This window comes from Vespa velutina, chromosome 21 (assembly GCF_912470025.1).
Source record: "Vespa velutina chromosome 21, iVesVel2.1, whole genome shotgun sequence".
In the NCBI taxonomy this organism is placed as follows: Eukaryota; Metazoa; Arthropoda; class Insecta; order Hymenoptera; family Vespidae; genus Vespa; species Vespa velutina.
In genome coordinates, this window is record NC_062208.1 from 2,675,366 (window position 1) to 2,683,956 (window position 8,591).

The following is an 8,591-nucleotide window of genomic DNA, read 5'->3' on the forward strand; positions in this document are numbered from 1 at the left end:
GATACACTAAAAAAAAAAAGAAAAAAAAAATAAAAAAAAATCTAAGAAAATCTTTTCCACCTTTTCTTTCTTTTTCTTTTTTTTTTTTATTTTTGCACATATGCTCGATGAAATAAATATGAATTAGTAAGTTTTGAAAGAATAATAATAATAAAAAGAAGAAGAAGAAGAAGAAGAAGAAGACAACGATGAAAAAGAAAAGGAAGCAAAAAGAAAGTTAATAATAGAAATAAAAAACGTATCTTCATTGGCAAATAGATGAACACTTTCAATTTGTTCCTTAACCGAGCACAGATAAGTTATTAAGATGTAGAAGAAGAAAGAGAAAAAAATCAAAGAGAAAATAATAGAAAATCTATCTCCATTGGTAACTCAAATGAACATTTTTTTAACAGCTTATTTCTGAGCACAGGTTTACCCTCTACTTCTACCTACTCGAAGAAATAATCTCCGAGACTATATCCACCATCCGTGCCGGAGGTGCCGCGGTTCCCATCCATCCTGGGAGAGACAATAGGTCTCTCCTGACAAAGAGAGAAGATCAACTAGCTCTCTCACTCGTTCATTCGTTCATTCGTTCGCTTTCCTTTCTCAGAGAGCCGGGAGCTCGGAACGACGACCGCAGGGGCTCGTTTAAGCTTTCAATGGATACGCGATTCTGAAAACAACGAAAAAGAGAGAGAAAAAGAGAGAAAGAGAGAGAGAGAGAGAGAGAGAGAGAGAGAAATAAAAAAATCACTTGAAATCCAACTATACCAGACCAAAAACCCTTCTCGACTTTTTATCCATACTTGCAATCAATTTATATAAATATTATATATCTATTATGGTACATATTAACGAATAATGTTTCAATGATGGTGAAAGATCGTAAATTATTTCTTACACGGTTATATTAGAATTGAATAGACAAAAAAAAAAAAAAAGGAAAAAAAAAAAATTAAATGAAAAACAAATGTTTTTAAGCAGACAAAATATGATATATAACAATCGATTATTATTCGCAACATTTCCTCACCTGCAATTAATTATACAAATAGTTATATATATATGTTATCTATTATATATTGACAATGATGTTTCGATGATTGTCCAATATCGTAGATTATTTTTATACGAGTATTAGAATTGAATGAAGAAAGGAATAAGTCAAAAAGTAAGAAAAATAAAAGTTACAAAAAAGTGAACGAAAGTCTGTCTATATAATAATCGATTATTTGCTACATTTTAATACATAAATACATATATATATATATATATACATATACATATACATATACACTTACATACATACATATATACATACGTAAGAACGAGTTCACATATAACGAGGGCTTAATTCTCTTCTCTCACGCAATTCAGGAAGGCCGTTATACACGAAGGACGCTTCCCACGTTATCTCTCGCGTCAGTTGTGCTCGGTAGTATACCAAGCGCTTATTTCGTTCGGACGTATGTATATATGTAAGATAACATATGTAGTTACGTATTATAAGCGAGTTGAAATTGGTATGATAATATATATATACATATATATATATATATCATCGTTGGTCCTCGTCATTGTCATCATCGACATAATATTAAAATACATTTCCTGAAACGTTCAATAACCGATTGTAAAGATTTTTCAATTATTTCATACACTGTTACAAAGAGTCTTGGTCAAAGTCTGCGATCTCGATAGACATCATCAGTTCTACGAAAAACTTTTCTTTTCGAAAAACAAGATCATTTCAAAGTCATGTTATTATGCATATCTGAATGTATTTTTTGATCAGCTACACGATGCAATAAAAAAAAAAAAAAGAAAAAAAGAAACAAAACAAACACCGATGTCCTTTATAACTCCGAAAAAAAGATTATTACCAGATATTGGTGTCTTTTGACATCATGCACATTACGATAAAAATATTTTACGTATCGCAATAAACCAAAGAGATATTTAGCTGATCTTATTTGAAATGATCACCCGGTCTATGTATGTATATATATATATACACACACATATAATCATACGAATGTAACAAATGATTATAGATATTTCAATGAGAGTATATCAATCATTTTTTCGCAGCTGTTTAAATACAAATCGAATAATAATCGATTTCCGTAAATAATATACAAATGTCCCTTTTACTAACGTATCGATGAAAAGATTTTATCAACATAAAAAGAGGGAACACCCGGTGCTCGTTGGTGAGATACAACGAAAGCTGTTAGGAGACGACAAGCGCGAATGGATTTACGATAGGTTCCAAGTATCCTCGCGTCAATGGCTGCTTGTTAATCCTATAAGAATTATGTAGGTGTAACAAGGATACGTACAAATAAAGTTAATGTTATAGTTAGTATCACGTTGTGGATAAGTTCGTAAATCGATGATACCAGTTTCGGTTCATTGAGGTCACACGCTACGAGACGGTCACGCTCTACCAGTTCGAAGTTATGACGCTTGAGACATGTACCGGGTCCCCCTTTCGGAAGTTCGAATTTCCAGATCTTCTGTGTCGGCGATGGTGTTCCAATAACCGGACACCATAACGAAGAAACCAATGTTTCTAGTTCGTGTCATGTCGTAATACCGTAAAATCACGTTACACGTCTTTATGTTATATTCTTATCTCTCATTAACGAGAGAAAACTTACCAATCATAATTATTTCTCGCTAATTACATTACCAGATATCTACATATTTAATTATTTTCAAATAATAAGGTATTGTACTATCTCTTTTTTCTTTTTTTCTTTTTTTTTTCTTTTTTCTTTTTCAATTGATATTGAATTATGTCGAGAAAAAACGGAGAGAAAAGAAAAGATATAATTTTTTCTCGAGGATCATTTCGAAAAAAAAAAAAAAAAGATACGTGTTAAAAAATAAAATGACGAAACGAATTGCGTAGAACAATCTCTTACGTAGCGTTAGAACTTCGTAAAGAAATTGCGATATAAGGACCGTTTTCTATTGCGTCTACGCAACGGACTCGTATTAGAAGGTAGATAGACACTACCTGACTAGCTAGTGTACCCACGCACAAACTTAGGACACAACAACAACAACCGGTAAACATACACACACACACACACACACACATTTTTAGAATCAAACGATATGCCAAGTGAGATTCAACTTGTTTGAAAGGGTTGCGCAAGCGGCAAAAACTCTTGCGTGTAACAGGCAGATTACGAGGCACGTTCTTTTTCTGGAACAATTTTTAATAATAATTGACATCGTGTGTGTATGTGTGTGTGTGTGTGTGTCGTTAATTATGTCAGTGTAAATATACAAGTGTACTCAACCGTTTGATCGTTTTTACATTTAACGATATTGAATCATCACGATCGAAAGGATATAGAACGGTATAAAATAAATCAATTAAGAATTTCAATTTCATTTTCTTTTTTCTTGTTTTACTTTCTCTTATTCTTTCTTCTTCTTCGTTTTCCTTCCCCCCACCCCCGCCCCGCTCCCTCCCCCTTTCATTTCTCTTATTTCAAATAAGAGAACAAATTGTATCGAAACGGAAGTATTATACTTAACTTGGATTTTTTGGATAACTTTCCTGACTTTCTATATCAGATCTAAAAAGATCAATCGAAATGAACGTTAATAGTATGAAAATAAGCTAAAAAGAAGAAAGGATCCGGGGGTGGATGGGATCTGATCGTGCTTATTTAACTAACGTTTCAAGGAAATAACTTTTCAAGGAAAGCATTAATACCTAGACGCGTGTGCAACTTTCTTTTTATGTTAGCGCGTATAATTTTGAACATGATCACCAACTGTAAACGAACTATTAAATATTTCTTTTTCTTCGTTTCTTCTTAAACTTTTTACCATCATTATCGCTTATGAGCCAATCAGCTGATCGTTCACATGTTTTTACAGAAGCGAAATACTCTCAGAAGAAGTAGAAGAAGACGTAGAATAAGAAGAAGAACAATACTTGAAAGAGTCTCGAAAAACAAAGTCACGATTATTTATATCTACATCTCCCGGTCATTTTTTTAAGTTACGCTTAGGCGATCAAAGTTCCGCCGGAAGTCGAATTAAATTACCTTGTGGTGGAAGTAAATTCGAGCGGAAGTGCACGAAAGATAGATGCTCGATGCAACACAAATCGAAGCGACTTCATTGTTATTTCAGGAAATAGAATATTCGTATGCCCATGGGAGAGGGCGTGAGAGTGGGGTGAGAAATGAAAAAAAAGAAAAAAGAAAAAATTCGTAGAAACGAATAATTCAGACGTTTGCAAATTATCCAAATTATTCAAAGATCGCTTATCATCATCGAGAAATATTGAAAAAGGTATCCTAGATAAAATTTATCGCAATGGATCATAATACCCTAAGGGACATTTTATCTTCCGTTGATATATTTTTTTCCTCTTTTCTTTTTTTTTCTTTTTGTATGTGGTCGGTTTTTATCAAAGTATAAAGCCTTATCGCGTGAAAACGGACAAAGTAATGGCCCTGTGTTTACAGGTCGTCGTTACCGAGGGTAGAAAGTGCAACAACCAACAAAGGCACACCTAAATAAGGGCGAGGCCTTCGAAAAGGGTGTGGTATCTTCTCCACGTTCTTATTTCTTTTCAAACCACCACGATGGTCACGCCAGAATCCAACCCCTTAATGGAATAATCACTTTAAATGGATCCATCGCTGTGTTAATAAATAAACTTTTTTGTAATGTAATAGAAAGAACATAAATAAAGAACAATATGTGCGCGCACAAGGTGTTTTATAAAGAGATCAACTTGTGAATGTGTCACGTTTTTATGGACTATGATAAATTCATTGGCGAGAAAGATTTATGTTCCTTTTAACGTTCATTGTTCGTGAAAGTTAAGCCTGTGGGCGATCGAGTTTTTGTTTACACTTTGATTTGATTCGTCGTTTTTAGTCTTAACTTATTCGTCATACGATATTCGATTAGTTATCTGTAAACGCGTATATATGTATATAAGATAATATTATCCCAACAAACTCTGACGTTACCGCGATATCTTCTGATTCCAAAGACTATAGTGCAACAAAAGAAAGAGAGAGAGAGAGAGAGAGAGAGAGACAAAGAGAAAGAGAGAAAGATACGAGTACCTATGATCTTTTTTTTTTTCCTTTTATAAAATATTTCTACTCGTTAATTGACATGAGATTACTACTTCGAATTCGACTAATGTTTCATGGTCACTGTATATATTTTTTTCTTTTTTGTTTTTTAAGAGAAGACACTTTCCGGTCTACTATTAGCAAATTTAACGTCAGATGTTCACCGGTCGCTCTTCGGCGCATTTCCGTCGGATGTTTTAAGAAATCCTAATGTTCACGAGCCGTGTAATGTAAGTCAATCATCCTTGAAAAAAGATATAGAATCTGACCTATATATTTAGTGCCACTCCCGAATGAGTTGCTTTATGGGGTAATGCAGAGGAGTAGAGGAAAGAGAGAATCCAATTAATTTATTACACAATATACCTACGTAAGAAGATCCTTTACAATTATTACGAATGCACAAATGATGAGATCATTTTTCTTCGTCGTCTAACATAAATTTAATTGCTTACACCAATATAGAAATATAAAATCAATCAGGAATATCCAAGGAAAAAATATCGATCGAATTGATCAAACAAAATCAAATATAGCTCTAATCGCCTTCATTAAATTTTAACAGGAAATCATAAATTTCTATCAGCAGAATGACTAGACCAGTTTTAGCAGACTCTAAACGATTCTTGACGTACCTATATAACCTCAACCTGAATCCAAAGCACTATCCGTAAATTAATAGTCCACACCTGGTCCTTAATAACGATCGTACAATCCGATAAAACCTTCCCCTCTCTGTTATTTTTTCTTTTTCCTTTTTTTTTCCATGTCGAAACACTTCTTTGAAATATACTTTCTCAAGTATCAGGAACGAAGAGAAAATTCAATGAAAATCATCTTCTCTTCCTTTTTTTTTTATTTTTATTACCAATTGTTAAATATCCCACACTATATAATCAAATTGAAACGTTTGTAACAACGACAGGAACGAGAAAAAAGAAAAAAGAAAAATGGCCAATGAAAGATGATATATGTACTACTTTCAGCCGAATATACGAAGAAGGTGTACTTATATTATCATCCCACCCATGTGCGTGTCTTTTTTCACAAGCAGATTGTAAGAAGTAAGAAGACATTTTTTTTTAGGACAAAAAAGGCCCTGTTCATTCTTGAAAAAGGAAAAGAACAAATATACAACGGTACTACGCACGTTTATCGTGCTCCGTGCAAGTCTTTTTATATATATATATATATATATATATATATATATATATATATATATATATATATATATATATATACATACATACATTTAATAGTCAGATTTTATTAGACCCTAGAATGTTTACTTTCGCAAAGAACCTTATCTTTCAAGTTTTTTGACTATTTCGTAAATATTTGTTTATTTTTCTTCTTTTCTTTTTTTCCCGCCCCCCTCCCACTTTTTTCTACACCGCGATAATAAATTTATATCACAGAAATTATATTTAATTCATTCATACATTATTATTATCGACGATACAGATGTAAATATTTTAATTCGAAGTATCACTTATAATAATTTCTTAACGAAGAACGAAAGTAACACCCATGGGAATCCATAGATGATCATGGTTCAAAACACAATACTATTCATTCGAGTTCAGGAAACATAACCAAGCCACAACCAAAGACCGGAAAAGATGGATCTCGATATCGATTTGATATTTTGTATTGGTGACAGCTAAACAATGTCATCGAGCTCAAAAACATTCTCATTCGATATTTGATCAAACAAAATTTATATTTGCAACTATGTGAAAATACGTGAAAGAATATAAATAACAAAGAAAAAAACAAAAAAATTAAATAAATGAACGCCAAAAATTTCTTTTCTTTTTTCTCTCTTTTTTTTTTTTTTTTTTAACATACCAACGAGAATGAAGAAAAGAAAATTTAATGGGGGAAAATAAATTGGAAGCACGGTGGTGAGCAACTTTATCCTTATAGAAGACACGTACATCTCTCTCTCTCTCTCTCTCTCTCTCTCTCTCTCTCTTTCTTTCTCTCTCTCTCTCTCTTCTCTTTCTCCCTATGGTATGCACGTCGACACTGCTTATGGGAGTTTGGCAGTCGCGGTCCAGCTTGGTGGGTCTCATGGTGTTGCGTTACTTTCCCACAGGCGAGGAGGCTCTTCCTTCGTGTGTGCAATTCTTTCTATATACGTCTACTATGCACCTGAATACCTATATATCGTACACACATATACAAATGCATCTACTACGGTACAAGTACCGTGTGCTCTGCGCATCGAGCACGAAGAAAAAGAAAGATGGGATCCTAAAGAAGAGAGAGAGAGAGACAGACAGAAAGAGAGAGAGAGAGAGAAAGAGAGAGAGAGAAAGAGATAGAGAGAGGCACGCATCTCACCTTGCAAGGCGAACCTGTTCGTCAGTACCCGAAACCAAAGATCACCGTAACACTGAGTGTTACGGCCTGAAAATTACCTCCATCCTGTCTCGGATCTTTAAATCACGAAATTTCAACTAATCCAATCAGCTTGGATATCAATTAATCGACAATATAATCCAATATGTACAAATCATAATTATAAATAAACGAAAAATTCTTCAATGATTAATATTAGTCTTATAATGTCCTGGATTTTGAATCATAGAAATTAATTGTTAACTCGTATAAAGAAAAAATTTAACTACAAGTTTCACGATATATTAATTTTCTTTTTTTTTTCCATTATTTAGTTGATCAGCAAGTAATGTCGAAATTTTTGAATAAAAAATATTACATATTTTCTTCGTTAATAATATCGAACGTATTAAAAAAGATTGATAACATGATGTAGATATTAAATACGATTTAAATAAATAACAATAAAAATTGAACGGGAATTTTCGAAATTTTCACTGAACAATCTCGATAGTTTTTCTTTTCTTTCTTTCTTTTTTTTTTTTAGAAAGAAAATTCCAACCATTAATAATTATCCAACCAAATAGATTAGAAGTTGAAGTAATACTATTAAAGAGAAAAAGAAAAGAATGACAACGAAACAAAAAAACAACAACATATGTTGTATACTTGTTGAATTTTCATGCTTGCCGATTGCAAGCAGATGCAACATGCATTTCGCTAGCGCAGCTAATTGAATTTTCTCCTCGAGATCGTCTCGATGGAAGCCAGACTCGGCGTGGCACGAGTTTCCTCGACAGGAGACTCCTTGTTCGTGACAAAATGTATCACGTTATCAACTACTAGAACCGACCGAGAAGATCTGTTAAAATAAAAACGTTTCGCGTGAAGATCTTCGTTCTTCTTAAAGAGAGAAGAAACAAGAAACGTCTAAGAATTTTCAACGGAGCGAATTCAAACGTTAACTCATCCTTAAGGAAAAATTAAAAAACAAAAAGTAAAAATAATAAAAGAAAAGGAAAGAAAAAAAAAAAAAGAAAAAAAAAAAACAAAAGAAAAAAAGAAAACACAAGAGATAGGAACAGAGACAAGTTCGCAAGATTTCTGATTAACTTACATGCACAAACGCTTTCTCGA